Source organism: Natator depressus, chromosome 10 (assembly GCF_965152275.1).
Source record: "Natator depressus isolate rNatDep1 chromosome 10, rNatDep2.hap1, whole genome shotgun sequence".
Lineage (NCBI taxonomy): Eukaryota > Metazoa > Chordata > Testudines > Cheloniidae > Natator > Natator depressus.
Window position 1 is genome coordinate 74879242 of NC_134243.1, and position 19254 is coordinate 74898495.

At 41.0% G+C, this 19254-nt stretch overlaps 1 protein-coding gene across 1 annotated transcript in view; it reads right to left on the bottom strand.

Annotated features, from left to right (window-relative positions):
• Positions 1 to 19254, bottom strand: part of IGF1R (insulin like growth factor 1 receptor) — a 272165-nt gene that overhangs the window by 96773 nt on the left and 156138 nt on the right. The window lies entirely within an intron of this gene.

Here is a 19254-nt window from a genome sequence, read left to right on the forward strand (position 1 = left end):
TGATGGGGGGCTGCTGACGTATTACTGTGGCTCTTTGGCAATGTACATTGGTAAATTCTGGCTCCTTCTCAGGCTCAGGATGGCCACCCCTGGACTACATTCAATCCAAAAGAAAGGAGTGCCTCATGGTGCACAATAGCTTAGCGACCTATGAAAGGTAACTTGCACCGTTAGGGAAAGTGAAGGGGGAGCGGTTTGGTTTCTTTCTTATGCTTCTTTATAATGTCAAATGAAGGTCTGAAGCTTTTCAAAAGGTTTTCTGGCTTGTTTTTTTTCTTAACCACATTATCAGGTCTTTCCTGGTTTTACTGGAGGCCTAGCTGGGGGTCCATGAGTTGAGCATTGGGATTAATTAAAACAAGGGAGATACTATCTCTCCTCCCACATATTTCAGTCGCAGGAGAGCTGGGGTTGGGGAGTGGGAGCAGGCTGCTCCCTAAAGATCACACAGAGAGCCCAATCGAAACAATGAGTGGAGTGGAGCACCCGAAATGGAGTTTTTACCCTGCATTTCTGCTTCTCCACCATTGCAGTGGCCACATAGCTCAGGAGGGGCCACATCCAGGGCCTCTGGCCAGCTAAGAGCTGAGAAGTGCAGGGAAGAAAAAACATCTCCTCCCCGACTGGCACTCCGCACAAAGGATTGCCCGAAGAGAGAGATTAGAAGGTGGGGTTTGTTTGTTTTAAACGCAGCCACTCTGAGCAGGAGGCCTGTTGCAGCTGCCTGCAGCAGCTACAAGCGGAAGAGAACTGACATAACCCAAGAAGGTGGCTACTCCCATCTTACCCTGATTGACAGGTCTGGTTCTGCTGCTCAGCAAGCTGCAACAAGAGAAGATCCACTATAGGGGATCTATGCACCCTTCCCTTGAACAGAAGAAAATCACCTTCTAAGGTATTTAAAAAAAAAAAAGAAAGAAAGCCATGAAACCACCCCCTCAAAAGAAGACTCAAAATTTAGACTCAAAAGAGTTGAGTTTTGGGTTTTTTTTGTCTGCTTGGTAACCTTGAGCAAGTCACTTCCATCCTCTGTGCCTCAGTTTCCCCATCTGCAATATGGGGACAATGATACTGAACTCCTTTGTAAAGTGCTTTGCGATCTACAGATGAAAAGGGCTAGGTCAGAGCCACTCCCTCTAAGATACATTGCTGAGGGTCTACAAAAGGAATCACTTCCCGTGTCACACAGGCTGAAAGGTAGTGGCCACAGTAGTGAATGGTACACACAAAATATGTTGGGTACTTCCATTTACCTCTCTCGTCATTACAAAAACAAGTGGACAGTAAAGGAAATGGAAATAAATTAACAAGTGATAAAAAGAAAAATATTTCCAATTCCAATGCAGAGACAGCTCATGGAACTCAGTGCCACAAGATATCATAAAAGCAAGGAGATTAGGAGGACTCGATGAGAACATACAGGATTTACATTAAGAATTTTAAAAAGTTTTTAAGTCATGCTGCAAACCTCTAGAGTCTAAAAACTGGTGTTGTAAGGCACTCTACCAGATAGGTTTCAGAGCAGCAGCCGTGTTAGTCTGTATCCACAAAAAGAAAAGGAGTACTTGTGGCACCTTAGAGACCAACCAATTTATTTGAGCATAAGCTTTCATGAGCTACTGCTCACTTCATCGGAGGCATGCATCCGATGAAGTGAGCTGTAGCTCACGAAAGCTTATGCTCAAATAAATTTGTTAGTTTCTAAGGTGCCACAAGTACTCCTTTTCTTTCTACCAGATAGGACACTAGACTACAGGAACCTCTGGTCTGAATTACTACACTATTCCTATCTCCTACAATGCCAGGCTTCACAGGTGAAACTGGAGAAAAGGGAGATCTCAGGAATCCGCTATGGATATGGATCACCACAGCAAGCATACACCTCTTCTTTTTTGCTTCAAGGAAGAGGAAAATTCAAATACTGCTATTTTGGCTACTATAATGTGATCTGTATTTTGAAAATCCAATTTACTACCAAATCTCACTGGAAGCAATTATTGTACATTGAGTCAAATTCCAGTCCTTATACCCACAAACCTTTAATGGAAGTACCTGTAGAACGTGGCCCAATAGCTATAAAGATTCTGTAGTTGAATTTAACTGTCTTCCCGCTTCCTCAGTAGCAAAGGCAAGCAAAATGACAATTAAACTGAAAAGCCCAATGTGGGAAAAATCCTCCAATGCAATAATAAATAATGACTGCAAAATGGATGATATAGTAACTGCACTCATTTAAACAGAGTCACAGGGCCTGAAATCACCAAGATGCCTACATGTGTTATTCCTGCCACATCTATAACCCATGCAACAACAAAGAGGCTGCCCTGTACACAAACAGATGGCCTCATAAAACTCATTCACCAAAAGTGAGGACTTTATATGCAGTGCTATAGGATACGGACACTTCTGTAAACAGTTCCAAAGAAATCTGACACCCTTGCTGAAAGGATGGAATACACACCACACACAGAGAGGGAAGTTTATCAGATGTGTACAGACAGGTACGCTGTTAGGTAACAGAGGTACACAGGCTTATCTCTAGGATTTGGGTGGGGAATGGGAGAAAGCGTGCCAAGCTGTACCACATTGTTGACATTATGCTGCTTTCACTGCTGATCCTACTTTAAACAAAAAGTCACACACACAGTTTGTTTGTATTCTGAAGAAACGGTGTTTACAGCATCTTCTTGTAAAGGACATCCTGTTCTGTATCCCTGGGAGAAAAAGATGGTGGGATGGATTGTTTTTGTTTTGTTTAAGAGCAACTATGTTCGATGCAACTTTAAGTCTGAAATTTAAATCCCTAAAGAACCTAAGTAATTTCAAGTATGGTGCCCATGAAGTTTATTGATCCTCTTGCATCCCAAAGTCTTTTGCATTAAGCAGGGTACTATAGCTCTACACCTACATATCCATAAGCGTTAAAGTTAACACTATCTAGTAATAAAAAAATCTACAGGCACAAGATGGTAAAGTGACTGAGAATCAGTTTTGAATTTTACAACTTTAATGCAATGTTTTAACCTTAATTTTGCATTAAAGGGCTGTACTTTTTGCATTCAAATTAAATAACAAAAACAAGTAATGTGCTAGTGTGTTCCTTTGAATGTGTGTCTTCAGGAATTGCAGTGATGCCAATATGGCTCCAAATGAAACAAAAAACCAAACACTTAAACATCCTGCCATTGAAATAACTGTGCATTTTCACTCAATCGATATGCAGATGTGTGTACATCTAACATACACATATCAAAGGAAACCGCACTCAAATCACAATTAAAATAAAACGTAAATGGGCAACATTTCACATCTCCGGATACTTTTTCTGCATGCTTTGTACCCAATAAATATGACATTCATTCCTTACAGAAAGCTACATATAAAAAAGTACGGAAAACATAACAAATCTTACTGTTGCACATTATTTCTCCTCCGTTTTCAATTGACAGGGCATCATAAATTTAGAAGTCATTTCTTGGAAAATTGTTTATTTACTATACTTAAAAGCAACATTAAGGATTAATGCATCAAAGTGAGAAAAAATACAAGGAAAATTCTTTTTCGTCAGTGTTTATCTTGCGAAGAATAAGTTTCACAGTTTCCCTGATATATTCAGGTTTGCCTATTTGTGAGTATTTTAAAGAGCAAAGGGAAGAGAAACTGATGTATGAAACATCAGGAAAATAAATGTGATTGTAAAAATCACAATTGACAGATACTGAGGTAGGTGAAGTACCCAAAACTACTCTTTTTAAGCATGACTAATTTCAAGTAGATTTTACCTCTATTTAACTCAAGAAGGGATACAAGAGTGGTTTCTTCAAACTTAGCAAAAAAACCAATTATCTTCTAGACTGAAAAACAAGCACAAGAAATCCAGACCAAAATGAGTTATAAAAGTGACTAAAAACAGCCCATAGAACACAAAAGTGCCTTTTCTACCATGAGCCATATCCTCAGGTAGTATAAACTGGTGTAACTCCACTCAAGTCAATGAATGAGGATCTGGCCAAACAAATACAGTATAGCTCCCCGAAACACAGAAGAAAGTTAACCCTTAAGAATCTGAAGTTTCACTGAGAAATGAAAGTGATATTCATTCTTATAGTAACTGGAATACCTATAAAATATCCATATTTGTTACTAAATAAACACTTAAATGCCACTGTAGTTACTTGAATTTAAAGATGATGTTCTCGCATTACTCACGCAATGCTACAGTAAACAAATTTGTATATAAGTTGAGGTCTGTGCTTAAGTAGGACATGCAGAATTTGGTGTTAAATGTAATGGAGACTATGTCTCCCCTGAAAAAAGGTGGATTTTACTACAGGAGGTTAACTAACATGCGCTACCTATCCCTCTCTAAAAATCTTAGTGGAGAGAAGGCACCTGTAGCTTTTATGAAAAGATGGACCATGGACGGGGCATAGCACAGTGTTGATGTCGCCTAGCTGCCTTCTGGTAAAAACTACAGGTGCCTTCTCTCCACTAAGGTCTAGAGAAGGACAATTAATACACCTTAGCTATCCTGCAGCAAAAACACACCTTTTTTGGTAGTGAAGACAAATCCAGAGACTCAACTGGCTTGAGCCCAATGGCATAAGCATCTGCTTTGAAAGCTAGAGGTCCCAGTTCGTGTCACAGTCAAGACTTCTCTCCATAGTTAATTTCCAAGATGCATACATTCAGTTAGTTTGAAACGAATCCTATACACAGATTTCACCCCACTCTACAGTCAATTTCAAATCAGTGCTCTTAATCATCAATCTTCACAAAGAGTTTAGTTAAACCAAAGAATGATCTATAGTCTTTTCACCTAAGAATTAATTGAATTGTCTCATTAGACTGACCTCCTACTTGGTAAGGCAACTCCCATCCTTTCATGTGCTGTGTATTTATACCTGCTACTGTATTTTCCACTCCATGCATCTGATGAAGTGGGTTCTAGCTTATGCCCAAATAAGCTTATGCCCAAATAAATCAAAGTGCCACAAGGATTCCTCGTTGTTTATATAGACTACTGAAGATCTAATTTCTACACTGCTAGAAGGATCTTCTCTTGTTACTAAATTACTTGTGTAGATATACAGTGGTCATAAAGGCGAGAGATTATCTACTTTAGTCACAGATTACTCCAAATGAGAGAACAGATGAGTATTGGCTGTTGCATTCGAGTGCTCATTTCTAGCTTAGCAGGACTCATTAAAGGTGCTGGAATAGTTAGAATATCAAGGCAAAATCCTGCCACTCACAAGAGTTAAATATTTTACATAATGGAAAAGGATTTCGTTTATCTTGTTGTTTTAGAGCCTCCGAAACTCAAACTATGTCTGGGTTTCTTAACACTTAAAGTTTAAAATAAAAATTGCCTTGACAATGTTCTTATATCCCTTTAATGTCTGAAATTTATCAAATATAAAGAATGACCGATATGGCAACAGGGACACTTCATTCTTCACCTTCCCCTTACAAAAATATATATTTATATGAAAGGGGGAGGGGGAAAGGGAGGGGCACAAGTCAGGACCAATTTTTGGCTAGTTTGTCTTCAAACTGGCTAACTTTTAAAAAAATATATATACAATACTTAACAATAAAGACACCATTTCTGTATCTCTTGTTTCCTGATGTCATCTGAGGCGAAGCTCTAGATTACTGGGGGGAAATGACTTCTGAACAAAATATACTGAAATAAAGCAACCATCTTAACTCCATACCAACCCACTAAGCCAGTGTATCTACTCTGAACCTCAAATTCAGGAAATTTATTTCTAATTTAACACAACTTTGTTATTTTGCATTGTACTGAATAAACCAAAGGTGACATCATTGAAGATAACCTTCTTTAAAAATAGCTAGCTACCTAAAAGAGCTAGAAGGAAGAGGCAATCTCACACACCAGGCGCAATTAGAAGCCTTGTGAAACTTACCAGCTCAACAGCCTGATGACTGACATGTTTCTGATCAAGACAAACCCTTCTGAAGCTCCTTTCCACTACAAAATTGCACAAAGATTCTTTGATGTCGAAGGTTCTCACTAATTAATATGTCCTGTCCCCCCCACCCCATTCCAGCTGTAAACATAACCAAAACTTTAAAAACAATCGTGTCTCCAGTGATTGCTTCACATCAACATTTTGAAATTGCCTCCCACGCACCAACTCCCAAAAAACAACACAGTAGCAGGTAATCCAAGATTTTTTTTAAAGAAGAGTTGCTAATATAATAGCTGGACAGTATGAAAAATAAACAGGACACTGTGATGAATGTAGAATTTTGGTAATAGTTTTATGATTCCTACGCATGCCTCAGTTTCCCTCTGGGCTGTGTATTGCTATGCACTGAATATAATGGGAAGGGATGAGGTGTTGGACTCCCGTAGCTGTCTGGTTGGAGACCACTGACATTAACAAATTGATTGAAGTCTACACTTGTGAATGGAAGATCCAGAAGAAAGAATGGACATCCCAATTTTCAGGATATTTATACCTAGTGACCAACAGTGAAGAGAAAGGAGATTTTTCCCCACCTCTCTGCAAAGAAGTAGAGCAAAGCCCCCGAGCTGGAGGACAAAGGGAAAAGGTGCGTAGCTGTGTTATGAGTGGATCCCACCAAGAGACAGGTCCTCAGCCTCTGACCTGGGACAAAGGAACAGGGGTAGACAGAAGAAGCACAGATGGCTCCTACACCAGCATGGCTCAAGGGAGCCCTGGGGTTGGGCCAGTCTCAGCTATGTCTTAACTTTTGTTTCTCTCTGATAATTTAAGGACTTTCAGATTCTGTATGCTGGGTGACCAACAAATGATTTCCTTTTCTTGAAAAGGCTACCTAGGTCACTGCAGATACTGAGAGCACTGCACCCTGAAGGGGTTGGAAAAAGTCTCCTTCAGGAGTCTGGCTTGGCAGGATTCACTACAGGGAGACACAGAGATAGACAGGGATGGCTGGCACCTGAAAGCCCAGTTTTGGAGTCATGGAGGCTATGGGCCTGCCCCTATGGAACTGTGTGGATCCTTGTGGGTCCGGCATGCTAAAGGGATCACTCCCAAGAAACTGGTTACAGGCTGTAACTGAGCAAGAACATTTCTTCCTGCAGTAATGCCTCAGAGTGTGCCATCAATGCAGAATTAGCCTCAGCTCCTACGTGGGTGTTGCTCCTAATACCCCTCCTGTTCCCACAGAAGACTTTCTCACTCGAGTTCAGTGATGCTTTCAACCGAGGCTAGTTGGCTCGGTTGGTGTACGGCTTGGAGCTCAGGTGCCAGTTTCACTTTGGCTGGTAACGCACCAACTTTGTAGTGAGGACAAGTGCTAGTAGTCCTCCAATACTTTCCTACAACTCACTAAGTAAGAATCAGAGCAGCTCAGCTTGCTTCAGCATGAAAGAACGATGGGATATGCCAACCGAAGTCCAAGCAACACACACAGAGGAGTGCAGCATCAGTGAGTATGCCTTTGCAGTGTGGCTGTTTTCAACCCAGGCACTGATCACACTGGCTAACTGCAGTGAAGACTTATCCTCCTGCCCGTAGCCCATTCGAATCAGAATCTACTATGATGGTAGGGTTCCCCATCATTTTAGTATAATGACACTACCTTGCTCCCAAGCATCTCCTAGCACCACTAAAACACAGTTGGAGCAAGCAACTGATGTGAAAAATTTTACACTTGAGATTCAAGCGTTCCATTGTAGCCCCTATAGTTACCTCTTCCCAGGGTTCTTAGTGCTAGGCATTAAACTTTAAAGTTGCATACTCCCACAGTGATCAAGCTGAAATTGCTTCAGCTCTGACTTTTTCAAAACAGCAGGCTAGATAAATTAATAGCTAAGCCCAATCTAAGAGAACCCAAAAATCCAGGTCCCAGGAGCAAATGGCTAGAATATACATTTGCTGGAAAGCTCAGTCATCATCAGTTATGCAGCCCTCCATGCTCTGCGACTCCTAATGAAATTACTCTAGCAACTTCTACATCTGGCAGTAAAAATATAAAACTGGCTGCTTTGCAATGCTTACACTTTTTAATCTTACTGCTCTGTACTCTAACCTCAAGCAGTAAGAGATCCCCTTTGTCGCAGTTACACATCCAAAACAGTACTTCTATAATAAGGACTTCTACCTGGAGTGGTTTGGTAAACCAGTCAAAAAGCGGAAAATATCAGCATGAAGGTTATGACGGCATCTCCTCAGTTATCTCCGAACTAACATCTGTACTGAAAAATGAACTTGTTTGTTAGAGCAGTCAGGCTAGATGATAGCGTCCCTGAGCTGAATCACAGTATTCAGTGCCCAATACGCTGTGGGCTGTCCTAATTTTCCATAATCTTCAAGGTTACACATTCTCTCTATTCAGGAAGCCCCTCCCTACTCATAAAATAGGATGATTTATACTACAGAAAGATTTCATGGAATCATATTTTTGTGATCTTTCAGAGATTAGAGTTTTAATTCTTCTGGAATTCCTTCCCTGCACAGTTAAACTATTTTACCACATTCCTATGCATCAAGAACACATCACATTATACAATCTGTAATTTTAATAATCATAGCTCCAAATACTGGTTTTGTCTATTTTTAAACTCAACTCCAGCCAATATTGCTGTTTGGTCACATTTGATAAATGTTTTTATTTACCATGGATAAAGAGAATTATCTAATAACACTTACAAAGAGCCATAAATTGATTTCTGACTAATGTTTAATCAAAAACAAACAGACCCATCTGTGGAAAAAAAGGGGAGGGAACAGAAAGCCCTATTCATGGGAATTTCTTCAGTGTTAGCTTTGCCTAGTTTAGATAATGATAATGGGTCTTTCCTTTCCTGCTATTATGACAATGCAGTACTGTTGACAGAGCACTTAACTATAGCCAGAGTTAATTTCCTCTGGGAACCACTATTTTAAAACATGATTATTTACTTTAAAATAAAGATTCCACTGTGGAAGAAGAGGAGTAAGCATTTTAAATCTCAACTGCCCACAAAAATTAGAAGCATCAATAAAAAAGTCTTTCCTTTCCCCATTTAAGACAAGTGCCCCTATAATATCAGTGTGACTGAGAGGAAAATATCTTTTACATATTCCTGATTCCCATTCATTGACATCACTCTTCTGGTAAGTTACAACATGAAAAACTAGGTTGCATGTGGATGCTAAAGTTAAAAAAAAGAGCACTGCTCAAATTCATATTGATAAGAGATGTTACATTTTCTATCTTGAGATATAAGTTGGGGAGAGTCGGAATAGGGGCAAATCAAAGACGCCCAAAGCAAATAGTCAATGTTAGAGATTAACACAGCACAACAGGAAATCAAAACCATGGAAAAACAGAATTCTTCTACTTCTCTTAACAATAACTAATATACATGTCCCTGTTTACCTGTAGCTCTGAGTAAAATCTCAATTACTCTTTTGCTGGGCAGACATTTTGTGCATCAGCCAGCTACCATCCTGGTGGGCTAGTAACTGGTCAGCACATGCACAGCAAGTGCAAAGAAGAAAAAATATTAAGGATATTTTGAGGAATCTAGAATTACTAGATATGCTAAGAGGTGTTTAACAAGTTAATGGGCAAAGCATGACTGCTTTACTACCTTAAAGGCTGTGAGCTCTGTATAACACTCAATGTGAGACACAAATGATGGAGGGATGGAAGGGCACTTCAACCTTTTCTAAATTTCTCCTTTCTTATTTTAATTTGTGTAACTCCACAACAGCAGAACTGAGCTTCTTCAAAATTTTACACACACACACACACACACACACACACCCACCCCTACCTCTCTGCCAAGTGTAAATATGGAGTAATTTTTATGACAATTAAAACCCCCTGTGACAAAGCTCTGTCTTTGCCTCTGTGGGTCCTGCATTTCCTGGCGGATTTCGCTAGCCTCAGAGGCTCACTGTGACCCTCCACGTAACCCTTCTCTCTCTAGAGACAAGGGTCACAGTCTACTGAGCCATTTTCATCATAAGCCAGCGAGGGACGTGAGGAGAAGTTATCCTTCCTTGCACAGTCTCTGTCCCTTTAGAAACATGACATGTACAATTCCCTGGCCTACTTCCCCAACAGCAGCCCTCACTTCCTCAAGCTCCACTTCACCCTTACCTCAGGGCCTCCTTCCTTGTGCCTGATAATGGTGTGTACTACTCAGTCTCTCCAACAGCGCAACTTCCTCCCACAGCTCCTGACCTACACACCCACCTGACTAACTGGGAGGCTTTTAACTAGTTTCAGCCAGCCCCTGATTGGCTTCAGGTGTCCCAATCAACCTAGCATTCTCCCTGCCTTCTGAAAAGTTTTTAATTGGCCCCAGGTGTCTTAATTGACCTGGAGCAGCTTCCATTTCACTTATCCTGGTACCAGGGATTTGTTTAGCCTGGAGCTAATATATCTATCTCCCACTACTTTTCTACAGCTATCTGGCCTTGCCCCGTCACACCCCTCAATAAAAAATATATATGAAGGAAGGAGAAAAACAATTTTAACTATAGCTCTATTAACATGCTGCTGTAATGAATGCTTCTTTTAAAAAAATCAGTGTATTTGAAATTATTATTATTGTTCTGGAACGCACACAAAAACTGGCCTGAAGAACAAGGATCTTTGTCTCTTGCTGCCAGAAGAAACAGCATTGCCTGAAGCCTGTTTCTGCCTTCAGCTGACAGTTTTGATTCTGGCTTTAGAAAAATAACTCCATGTTCTATAAACTGGGAGGGGGGGGCGAGCACCCCACAAACAAATACTGTTAACACATAAATGACATCATCCTTTTATAATTGTAACACTACAGCTCATTGTCCTTCAGGAAAAACAAGCACCTCCAACTGCCCAAGTTCAGGTAAACAAAGGAAGATTGTTACACCATCGGGTAAAGTTTGTTTTTGTACATATTCCTCTTGCTCCTCCTCCAAGTCCCACAACTGGAATTTCAGCCAACCCATGGCTCATTTGCTGCCCAAGGTCTTGACTCTCCATTAAACAGATTCTTCTCCTTTCCCTTCCCTCCAGCCACAGTAAAATTATTAATGGAAAAAGTTTCCTCTGATTACAGTTCGAAGAAAAAAAATGTAAAGATGGAAGGCAGAAAAACCTGTGTGTACATCATGGAATTCTGAGCCTCCTTTGTACACATGAATTTGCATTTGGTTTCCCAGACTACTTTGCACCCCACTGTCCCTTCTATGCAAGAGAAGTGATCAGCAGGAAAGTATGTGCTGCAGCATGTATGGCATTTCCTAAGAAGGTCATTTTAGGCACTACACTGGGGCACTTCCTATTTAAGGAGTCTGACCTACTCCTCTGAATATTCAAGGGGGGAAGGGACCATGGCCCTCTTATTCAGGCACTAAAATGGCCTAAAAGTGAGAGCATCCCCCTTGTGAAAGAGGGCATGTCCAGACACACTCTTCTGAGCACACAGTCAGCTCAAGTTAATAAAGCAAACATGTGGAGGTAAGCGTGCGTATGTGTTTACGTGTGGGGGAAAGTATGTTTTATTTCCATTTCCAAGGTGGGAGAACAATTTTACTATTATTTACATGCTCTGTGTCACTGGCACCAGATGCCAAAGAACAGAAGCAGCTCATCTTTCCCCTTTGAGAAAAAAACTACTATAGCAATGACCACAAAGCACTAGTCCAATATTAGAAGCTGGACATTTGGCCTCTACACCATTCCAGTCATTTGTTTGCTTCTGTATGTTAAAGAGCCCAGCCCACCAACCATTTGCTAAACAAAATGAAAACGCTGCTTTAGAAAAAAAAAATGTTAAGTATTTCAAGAATTTTCTCATGAACTGCCAAGTCTCAATCTGTCCCTCGCATGGCTCTACCATTGCAAGCAGGGCAACATCTGTTGGCTGTGGGATGAACAAGAATAGGAAATGCATGATATTTTGTTTCTTTGAAACAACTGCAAACACAGCTCAACATAAAATTCACATTTGTACTAACCTCAGCATATGTCTGGTTTATAACTTTCCAGTACAGGGTCGGGAATTACTATTTCTGATAAGCCTGTGGCGACTAGATAGAAACTCCTTGCTCTTTCACAGTAAAATCAGAAATCCATGCTTGATAATCAAGTCTTACAGCATACGTTCCCCTTTGTCATAAAAGTTGGTACTTCCCAAATCACTGTTTTTATTAATATTGTTATAGTGCATATAAGGATCATAACAGTCATACTGGGTCAGACCAATGGTCCATCTAGCCCAGTATCCTGTCTTTTCACAGTGGCTGCTGCCAGATGCTTCAGAGGGAGAGACTAGAACAGGGCAATTTATGGAGTGATCCATCCCGATGTCCAGTCCCAGCTTCTGGCACTCAGAGGTTCAGGGACACCCAGAGCATGGAGTTGCATCCCTGACCATCTGGGCTAATAGCCATTGATAGACCTTTCCCCCAGGAACTTATCTAATATTCTTTTTTGAACCCAGTTATACTTTTGGCTTTCACAACATCTGGCAATGAATTCCACAGGTTGACTATATGTTGTGTGAAGTACTTCCTTAAGTTTGTTTTAAACCTGCTGCCTATTAATTTCATTGGGTGTCCCCTGGTTTTTGGATTATGTAAAGGGATAAATAACACTTCCTTATTCACTTTCTCCACACCAGTCATGATTTTATAGACCTTTATCATACCTCCTCTCAGTCATCTCTTTACCAAGCTGAGGAGTCCCAGTCTTGTTAATCTCTCCTCACATGGGAGCTGTTTCATACCCTTAATCATTTTTGTTGCGCTCCTGTGTACCTTTTACAATTCTAAAGTATCTTTTTTGAGGTAGGGCAACCAGGACTGCACGCAGTATTCAAGGTGTGGGCATACCATGGATTTATATAGTGGCATTATGATATTTTCTGTTTTATTATCTATCCCTTTCCTTAAGGTTCCTAATATTTAGCTTTTTTGACTACTGCTGCACACTGAGCAGATGTTTTCAGAGAAACTATCCAGGATGACTCCAAGATCTCTTTTTTGAGTGGTAACAGCTTATTTAGATCACATCATTTTGTATGTATGGCTGGGATTATGTTTTCCAATGTAAATTACTTTGCATTTATCAACAGTGAATTTCATCTGCCATTTTCTTGCCCAGTCACGTAGTTTTGTGAGATCCCATTGTAACTCTTCACAGTCTGCTTTGAATTTTATATTATCTGCAAACTGTCACCTCACTGTTTATCCCTTTTTCTAGATCATTTATGAATATGTTGAACAGCAGCGGTTCCCAGTACAGATCCCTGGGAGACCCTGCAATTTACCTTTCTCCACTGTGAAAACTGACCATTTATTCCTACCCTTTGTTTTCTTTTAACCAGTTACTGATCCATGAGAGGACTTTCCCTTTTATCCAGGACTCCTTACTTTGCTTAAGAGCCTTTGGTGAGGGACTCTGTCAAAGGCCTTCAGAAAGTGGAAGAACACTATATGCACTGGATCACCCTTGTACATGTTCGCTGTCCTCCCTCAAAGAAACCTAATAGATTGGTGGGGCATGATTTCCCTTTACAAAAGCCATGTTGACTCTTCCCCAACATATCATGATCATCTGTGTCTGATCATTCTTTTCTTTACTATAGTTTCAACCAGTTTTCCTGGAATAGAAGTTAGGCTTACTGGCCAGCAATTGCCAGGATCATCTCTGGAATCTTTTTTTTTTTTTTTTTTTTTTTTTTTTTTGCAATCAGTGTTACATGAGCTATCCACCAGTCATCTGGTACAGAGGCTGATTTAAGCAATAGATTACATACCACAGTTAGTACTTCTGCAATTTCATATCTGAGTTCCTTCAGAACTCTTGGGTAAACCCCCATCTGTTCCTGATAACTTAATCAGTTTTCTCCAAAATCTCCTCTACTGACATCTCAACCTGGGACAGCTCCATCACCTAAAAAGAATGGCTCAGGTGTGGGAATCTGACCCATCTTCTGCAGTGAAGACCAATGCAAAGAATTCGTTTAGCTTCTCTGCAATACTCGTGTCTTCCTTGGATGCTTTTTTAGCACCTCGATCATCCACTTTAAATTTTATTTAAAGAAAAGGTAAAAGAATCACCTCTGTAAAATCAAGATGGTAAATACTTTACAGGGTAATCAGATTCAAAACAGAGAATCCCTCTAGGCAAAACCTTAAGTTACAAAAAAGACACAAAAACAGGAATATACATTCCCTCCTGCACCACTTATTTTACAAGCCATTAAACAAAAGAAAATCCAATGCATTTTCTAGCTAGATTACTTACTAACTTTACAGGAGTTGTAAGGCTTGCATTCCTGATCTGTTCCCGGCAAAAGCATCACACGGACAGACAGAACCCTTTGTTTCCGCCACCCTCCCTCCAGCTTTGAAACAATCTTGTCCCCTCATTAGCCATTTGGGTGAGGTGCCAGTGGGGTTACCTTAGCTTCTTAACCCTTTACAGGTAAAGGATTTTGCCTCTGGCCAGGAGGAAATTTATAGCACTGTATACAGAAAGGTGGTTACCCTTCCCTTTATATTTATGACAGTGTGCTTACCACATCTACCCCTTGCAAAAGTGCCATACAGTCTTCAGTAGCCACAAGTGGTCCAGGCCTTGGTTATACGTCTCACTTGAGGATACCACAAAAGCCCCTGAGCACCAAACTTGGACACTGGAGTTATCCTGTTTTCAGACAAAACTATTCAAGTAATCCAGAGCCACCCTGTGCAGCACATGATATTCTAGATTCTTATCCACACAGCAGACAGGTCTCAGTTTAGGATATCCAGTAAGAACCAGAACTTAAATTATTATGAGAGAAAGGTAATTTCTTTCTGGATAACAAACGCAATTGATCTCGATAGGCAGATGTAAAATTTCAGATGCAAAAAAATCAACCATCTTTTGTTGTCTAATAGCTTTCAGGACATTAACACTACTTCATTCATCTGGGTATTGAATATGTACAAAAACGGCTTTCCTGGTACTAAACAACAACTTTTAATACTTCACTGCTTATAGCAGAGACCCCGAATCTTTGAGGAACTAAGCTCTCAAGACAAGATGCCCTCTCTACGAGCACTCAAGGCAAGGCAATCCTTTCCCCCACCCTCAGTAATGCCAGGAAATTCAATAAGGAAACAAACCTTTTAGAAAGAAGCATGATGCTCCATTTCCCCTGCCAAGACACAGTGAGTAGAAGAAGGCAATTCCAGTCAGAGATAAAGAGGTGACTGGAAGGAAGGAGGAAGTCACTTGGCCACTGACTGATCTCTGCTGCCTGTCACTCCAAGTAAGAGGCACTATCAGTCCAAAATGGTGGGCTTTGAAGATACCGCGAGCATTACCAGCCAAACAGTCTCACACACCCACTGGTGTTTCTCAGGGGAAACAGCAAACAGTTCTTCCTGCCACCTCCGATTCTCTCTCTCAATCTGCTCTATCTAGGCAATATTTTCTCCACCAGTGCTTAGACACTGAAACTAGAAGTTCTTGACTACCGAATTCGGAGAAAGTGGTTCCAGCTTAAAAAAACACAACAGCAATGCAACAAGCATGAACATGCAGCAGGTTTAACCCAAGTGCATTCCAAATGTAAGGATTAGTTTTTTAAAATGAAGAAAAAAAGACAGTTGTGTTTGAAAGAACACCAATGTTGTTTAATTCTCACTTTAAAGAGGACTGCTAATATTTCCTCTCACTAGCTCACTCCCTCTGGACTTCATGTTTAAAGACAAATATTCTGTTTACAGTTAACAATGCACAGCCAACTGATCTGTCTCACAATGCTTCCTGGGAGTTCACTGAAGCAATCTTTAGGCTTCCACAGGTTGCTCCATGCTAAAGTTAGATAACCAGGGTACATCCATGGGAGCCTTAGTATTACAAAATAAAAGAGCCAACAATACCTCTTTCCTACGATAAGGCATTTATGATGCGGAGTTACCGTTAGGCTATGTCTACACTGCGCATCTCTTAAATCAGCTGTCTTTAAGATATGAAAGCCTGATCCTTGTATACTAGAGGATGTATTCTATATTACTGCTTACCTTACAACAGCGCAGCTGCGCTGGTACACAGAACTCTCCTGATGACAAAATAAAGCCACCCCCAACGAGGGCAGTAGCTTCGGCGGCAGAAGAGCGTCTCCTGCCAATGAAGCGCTTTTTCGTTGTTAACAGTTCTGTCGTCCGGGGGATGTTTTTTTTCACACCCCAAGAGACAAAAGTGTTAACGATGGAAGTGCAGCGTAGACATGTCTTACTTCTTCACCACATTAAAAAAGGTCTTGTGGAGGTTGGTAGACCTACAATTAGCCTCACAAACTTTGTTTTCTTTTGCGGATGTGAACAACCCTCAGCTCCACGCACCCCTTTGTGCATATGGGTATTGAAATGTATAAGAAAGCTGCTTTCCTGGTACCTCCTAGAGCTGGATGCTTATTTCCAGTGTCCCCTATTGCTCATAAGAGAGCAGGCAGAGCAGCAAGACACCATAGCTACGGCTACACTGTCACTTACGTTGGTATAACGTGTGTCACTCAGGGGTGTCAATAAGCCATCCCTGAGCGACGTAAGTTACACTGATGTAAGCGCTGGTGTGGACAGAGCTATGTCAACCAGAGAGCTTCTCCCACCAACATAGCTACCGATGTTCGTTGGGGGTGGCTTCATTAAATTGATGGGAGGGCGCTTTCCCATTGGCTTACCGCAGCTCCACTAGAGAACTGCAGCTGCACCACTGTAAGCTCTCTGGTGTAGCCAGAGCTGGTGGCAATCCCAATGAAACCCAACCATTGGCTTTACTGCCTTTGGGTCAGTTACCCAACAGAGACTGGGTTTTTGCTTTATTGCAGACCATTCATTTCAGAAACAGATGGGGATGATTTCCTGGAACAGAACATAGAACAAAAAAAAAAACAAACCAACAAAAAAAAAAGAACAGGCTAAAGTGAAATTTTGGAATGGTCAACTTTGATTCTGCCTCTTGCACAGTTCAAAACTAAGGCATTTTTAAGCAAGCCCAATGTGCATTAGCTCAGGACCGAGACTGACAAGCCCTCCCCCATTTACTTTTTGCAATATTTGAAATATATGAAACTTTATGTGTAAGAAAAATATATAAACACATGCATCTCATCTGTAGATCTGAAAACACATCATAAAACATAGGTGTTGTTTTACAGCGGGGAAACTGAGGCACCAGAAGATGAAGTGACTTGCTTGAGGTCCCACAGAAAGTCAGTGACAGTCAAGAATGTAACCCAGTTCTCCTAACCCTCAATCCTGTTCCCTGGGACACAGCTGGCCCTCTACCCCTCTCCAAAAGGCTCTATAATACAAAACAATAGATGCCATTCAGCTTTATAGCCTCATCTTAAAAATACAGATGCTGGAGAAAATACAGATGGTAAAAGCCACAAGGACCAAAGCGCTGTCTCTTACAGACATTCAGTTAGCAAGAGTTTAGCTAAAATGCATTCCCTTCTCTACTTCAGAAAGGGTGGTCTCCTGGTTAGTGCACTCGACGGGAACTCTGGAGAAGTGGGCTTACTTGCCTGCTCTGCCACAGACTTCCTCTGTGACCGTAAGCAAATCATTTAGCCTGTGTGTTAATTTTGCCATCTGTAAAATGGGTATAATAATCCTTCCTTTTCCTGACCTGGCTATTTAAAACTATATTTTTGGGGGCGGGCAAGGACTGTTTCTCATTATGGGTGTGTTCAGCATCTAGCATAAAGGAGCCCTGATCTCCACTGGGCCTTTTAGATGCAACTGTAACACAAACAATAATCAAAGTAATAAATACTTCAGTGTTTGAGTTGTGAGCAGAATATCTGGGTGCTTGTTCTGCTGAATACCTTTCTATTAGGCTAGAAGACCTTTTTTTTTTTTAAGCTGCAAGTGAAGACTTCCCAGCATACATTATTCTGGAGAACCATTTATTTCCACCATTCAAGAAAAGAATCCTGCCCATCATCATCAGTAGCACGTTAACAGGAGCTGTCTTCTACACCTACTTCTTGACGCAAGAATGCACTGGCAGCAGCTGCATCAACAGGAAAACCTCCCTCTTGCCTTAATTTTAACAGAACACAAACTTGAAAATCTTACCATCTCTTGTGGCAATCTGAAAATCCGAATAATTGCCAGTTAGGGAAGGATAAAGCCAACATCTCATCCTCTTGGAACTCCCACTTTAAGAACAGACCCATAATGAAAAGGCAGCACAGGTTTACAAAAGTTGAGTCCTACACTACACAGGACACTGGCAGTATACTGGACATCATGTCAAAACTGTGGTCACGGCTAGTTTCCAGGTGTCAACACGCCAGGTGAAAAGGTTGTTCACTGGATTAAATAATTTGCCCTCTTAGCAGAAGGAACACTCACAGGAAATCTGTAGCCCTATTTTGCTCCACACCGCAATCTGGAAGTTCACTTGATGAAATGAACAACCCACAGAAAAAACACACATTTCAAAATGTTCTTCCACACGAAAAAAAGTTTTAATCAAGCGCTGATATTTCTAAGCCTGCTAACGGCAGCATCTTGATGTAAAAGGACATGATTCATTCTGTCAGCTAAGTTGTACAACAGCCCAAGTTTGCCAGTTCCCTTCTTGTTTTAGTACTTATTTCAACACCAGTAGAAAACCAGAGAATAACAGTTTTCATCATGATGTACCTACAATACAAGCCCACAAATTGCTTCACCCACTGAAATGCAACCATCGCTGGGTGGAGCAGAAAAGTTTAATGGTGCAGGATAAGAATAAGCATCAGTAATAGACTGGGAAATGAAGAACACCATCTCTGTCTGAACTGGGTCAGAATTTGGGCAGGACACTCAAGATTAAACCCCTAACTCTTTAAATAAATTCCCCTAAAAGTTTAGTGACATAACATAGCAGGATTCTAAGTTTTAATTTTCATCCAAAAGAATCATAGAATCATACAATATTAGGGCTGGAAGAGACCTCAGGAGGTCATCTAGTCCAATCCCTTGCTCAAAGCAGGACCAACATGAACTAAATCATCCCAGCCAGGACTTTGTCAAGCTGGGCCTTAAAAACCTTTAAGGATGGAGATTCCACCACCTCCCTCAGGAACCCATTCCAGTGCTTCACCACCCTCCTAGTGAAATAGTGTTTCCTGATATCCAACCTAGACCTCCCCGACTGCAACTTGAGACCATTACTCCTTGTTCTGTCATCTGCCACCACTGAGAACAGGCGAGCGCCATCCTCTTTGGAATCCCCCTTCAGGTAGTTGGAGGCTGCTAT